Source organism: Numida meleagris, chromosome 1 (assembly GCF_002078875.1).
Source record: "Numida meleagris isolate 19003 breed g44 Domestic line chromosome 1, NumMel1.0, whole genome shotgun sequence".
Taxonomy (NCBI): domain Eukaryota; kingdom Metazoa; phylum Chordata; class Aves; order Galliformes; family Numididae; genus Numida; species Numida meleagris.
The window spans coordinates 45,384,236-45,388,875 of record NC_034409.1 but is presented as its reverse complement, the minus strand read 5'-3'; the positions used below and the strand labels follow the sequence as shown (position 1 = coordinate 45,388,875).

General features: G+C 39.4%; 1 long non-coding RNA gene across 2 annotated transcripts; it reads left to right on the top strand.

Moving 5' to 3' along the window:
• Window positions 654–4,197, top strand: LOC110392621. Of its 2 annotated transcripts, none has more exons than XR_002434514.1 (4): window positions 654–942; window positions 1,173–1,215; window positions 2,001–2,117; window positions 3,230–4,197. It is a non-coding gene; the product is annotated as an uncharacterized LOC110392621 (long non-coding RNA). The 2 variants fall into 2 exon arrangements; XR_002434515.1 differs by lacking the exon at window positions 3,230–4,197 and adding an exon at window positions 2,552–2,669.

Sequence of the window (4,640 nt, the reverse complement as noted above, 5' to 3'; positions counted from 1 at the left end):
ATGAGATCTACAACTTTGTTGATGAAAGCAGTTGAAGTGCCATTTTAGTCCCAAAGTGAATGACATCCCTAAATTAGTATTCACATGCTTGTGTATATCCTTTACGTCCTCTGACTCTTAACCCAGCTTATAAATGGTTCCTTGCATGGCTCAGGATGAACATTATTTGTGCCTGGACTCTGTTCCTAAGGTCTCAGTGTATGGTTGGGTTACTGTGGCTTGAGAAGATGCCGTCCATCTTTACCAACTGCTGGTAATTGTCCAGGTATGCACAGTTAGCCCCCCACAGTTGTGAGTTGATGTGATGTTGCTTAAGCCTCTCTGAAAGATGTTTAAGTGATTCTTGTTACTCCATATTAGGGGTGGTGTGAAAGCATGCCCATGGACAGCCAGTGTGTTAATCTGACAGTCTGAATCTTGCTTTTGCATTTATTTTCAGGTTTGTTGAGAGACTTAAATGGGACCAAGTGCTAGACCACATTGTGATGACCTCCCATGATGCCTACATACATTGTCTTCCTATAGGAAATAGAGTTTATGGGGAAAAGCGGTGAAAAAAATTGGTATACATTTATTTTCCTTGCAAACTGAAATGTCAGCAAGTGGCAAAGGCATGCTCTATGCTTTGATATGCCACAGATCAAGACAAGACATGCCAGGTACATATACATCTGCAAAACGCTACTGGTTCCCACGGCACAGACGCAGCTTGAAAGAATGCTCTGAGCAGACTGCTGAAGTAGCACCAGGGCCGACTGTAGCATATGTATCTGGACTGAATACAGGTGATTAAGGGCTGAGGAAATAAAAATAATTTTACAGTGAGTGTGTTGTATTAGCATAAACTGCTTCAGTTGCTTCCTTTTATCCAGCTGGATCAAGCTATCTGAAAGCATTTCATGTCTTCCATTGAATCACACGAGGAGAAAAGATGAAAAGAAGGTAAGTGCTCAGCTCTTGCTCACTGGGTTTATGTTGAGCTGACTGTGATTTGATGCAGAACTCTTTTTAGTGTATATAAACTCTAAAATGGTGGAGGCAGTGCTTCTGCATTCTCAGCAAAAGGCTAGGCATGTTTATCCTTTTTCCAATGTGATGTGTAAATGTACAAGTTTACTGACAGTTACCATGTGGGCAAGATTTTTAACAAATGTTTAATTTTTACTTTCCAGGAACAGGAAGACGTAAAGAACGAAAGACTTTACATGAAGCCAAGTAAGAATTGAGGCAATGTTAAGCATGTCCTGGTGTTGTTTCAAAATTAAAATATAAAGTGCTATCAGCATAGACTTGTGGAGGGCACCATAGAAGCCTGTTGCATAGTGTCCATGGAGTAAGATTCTTACGTTGCAAGGCAGGCCACAATTAACTAAAACCCACACCAACCCGCATTAGTTAGTTCCTGACTGGAAATACTGGGTATTGTTTTTCATAGCCACTCTTTGTGAAGCACATGTTATGATAATTGTCAGGTGCTATGATACTTCTTCATATTAGGTAAATCTTGTACATGTGGATGAGATATTATTTTTCCATGGATATGTTTATATGAATTGCAGCCAGTGCCTCTACCTAGAGAACTATGTCAGTGTAATGCAAGGTTATGTAAGTTTTGTTTAGGTCCTTATATGCTGTGCATCACATGGCCTGAATGACTTCCAGGAGTGAAGTGATGGGATTGTTATCTGCTGCATGTGATTTTCTCTATCCCCTTCTTTCCAAAGGTGAATTTTGTGGTCTTTTTGTTTTCAGTGTCTTTTAAAATAATTATTACATTGTCTGTACGCTGTTCTGTCTGTATTTATGTGACTTACAGTCAGAGTAGAAGATACAGAGCTTCGTGCTGGGGATAATTCCAGTGGGATCTCATCCAAGTCTTAAGCTGGCCTACCGAGAAAGCTCTTTTTTTCTGCACAGCTTTTCTTGGGAGATGGATAATCCCACTGTGCCTGAGCAATGAAACTGCTGTCTATTTTTCCTTGTCCTGCCTCTCTCTGTAGGTGACCATCCGTGTAGGTGTCCGAAGTCCCAAGCTTCTGAGTGCCCTAGGAATAAGGATCCAACACTGAAAGTAAAACTGAAGATTAAGCACAGGTCTTAGACCTGCACCCAGCCAGGTGAAGATGTGTAGTGCACATTTGTAGTGCTCATTCTCTGTTCTACAGGGGCAGGGAGGAGGACAGAGGACCCAGGTTTCAGTGTTCCCAGGAGGACCTCACAGTGGGTAGGAGTGATGCTGTGGGACATTTGTTCCTGCTCTCCTTCATCATTTCCAGCTTTCATAGACTGGAGTCTAACACTGGTTCTTCAAATCTGGGTTTTAAAGCAGAATCACCCTCTATGTATTATACAAGTGATTACTCGAGTAGCATGAGCCCTTTTGACCGACTGTTACTGCTGTGTCTTTTTGTCCTTGGGGTTTTTCCCCAGTGGGATATTGGTTTTGAACTGAAATGATCTGCATGTCTCTTAAGAGATGAGTCGTCTGGAAAACATTTTGATCAAATTCCAGCACAGTTTTTCTAAATGTGTTTCTTTTGCTTTTTGCTAGCTACTTCCTGATGCTGTTTATCCAAAACACCACCTGCTGTCAAGGGCAGTTCTGGCAGTTTGAAATGTCTCTGTGTCCATGAAGCAGCCATACCTGTTAGGTTTAATTTCTGCAATGAATTACCCAGTGTATGTAATTCAAAACTCATTCTTCTTTCCTGCCCTCCTACCACCACCAGTCATCTCTTTTCATCTGTGAAAGCAGTGATGGAATTAGGTTGCTAAGAACCTGGAAGGTTTGCTTTCTCTGTACCAAATTTAACATAATATATGCAAGAATCAGGACAGTTTTTCTGGTTTTCTGCCATATCATATAACTCTGGAATCTGTTTTCTTCATGACTAATAACATTAACTATGGGAGGTATAAGCTTGAGAGGTGTAACAATACAGAAGTACAGTTCTCTGGTAAATATTTTAAAATTCCAAGAGAGTCTGAAACGTGGGACTAATACTCAAGGAGGCACACAAGATTTATATATGGAGTAGATGCCCAAGAAGTCTGTTTCAAAGTGAATGTGAGAGTAGTTTTCATGACAGTGATCTGTACTGTGTATTTGGATCAAGCAAAGAAGGAAGGAAAGAGAAACTGTATTATTTGAGAATATATGTGGACCCTAATATAATAACAGTTCCTGATTCTTTTGTATTTTCTTTTCTTTTTTTTTTTTTTAATTCAGGAGATCTTTAAATATCGTGGATTAATGGAGGAGTGTCAGCAGAAGATTTGGACCTTAGTTGCCAGAGAGCTGCATCCATGGTGTTACCATCACATCCACTGAATGTGCTGGAGCTTTCCTATCAAGGTGTTAATTTCCTGCCAGTGCAGACTGATTTTATTTTTAACCTTTTCGAGACATTAGAAGGTGTTTAGCCACTGCTGTGTATCAGCAGCCGAAAGGATCTGTGAGGATGAATGTAACTATTTGCTCCAAATAACCTACATGGCTCTTTTCATTCCTTTTGGCAAGCATCCGTGAGCAGATTTAAGTTTTAGAGAGCCCTGGAGTAGTTCTTACAGCTGTATTCTGTGCAGAAAGCCCAACCACTGGAAGGCCAGCAGTCTGAAGATGGCATAAAAATCATGAGTTTGATAAAGTTAGAGGACAGCATTTTAAAGTTGAATTTCATGACTCATGATATTGTAATTGTATTCCGATCAGATATGTTTATCAACTACATTTTCCCCTTTTGTTCTCTCCTTCCCTTCCCTGTCCCTGTATCTGTTGTCAACCAACTTTGACTATAATGGTAAAACTGCTTTTTGCAGAATTTTGTTAGAAGAGAATGTTGGCTCTTAGAGTATTTCTGAACAGCTCATAATGAAGAGATTAAGTACTGAATTCAGTGAGGCATTTCCAAGCAGGTTTTTACATTATTTGAATAGAGCCAAAGCCTGCTTACTTGGCTCCCCTGGAACAAAAGAAATTTCAGTATTTTCTGGGACTGTCACTGAATGTTGTATCTGTTGTCAAAGTCTATGGTACTTGCTTCTGTCTTCGGAAATCTTTAGACCTCACATAAATAAACACCTCACAAAAATATATGTTGCATATTTGGCAGTGGAGAGATGCTACAGCTTGATGACAGAGCCACTCTTTGTAAAGGGACTCGCCGTATATTCCCAAGAGACACATCTCATTAAAATAAAATACAAGGAAAACAAGAACATATCGAGAATAGTGGTCAGTGTATTTCAAAGGCAACAAGCTATGCCAAGAAAAACACTGTAGTCATGCTTCCAGCTTAAAACAACATTTGAGAAGCATATTGAAAAGCTTTCTACTTCAGTTTCAGTTGAGTGCCAGTGTGAGTTTTCAGGCTTAAAGTACTTATCTGGACACATTATAGAAAGTACAGAATTAAGAAAAAAACATTCCTCATATCGGACCACTTTTGTTATCTAGTCTGGTTGAAAAATAGGTTGTTCTTCAAGAGAGAGCAGGAAGAATGACCTAGAAAATAGCTTTTAAAAAGAATTATTTTTATTTTTTAAAAGGGAGGAATCTAAATTGGAGAAACAAGTCAATTACATTTATATGCAATAATGGATAATGTATTATCCATTTGGAAACAGCTGAAAACCTAAAG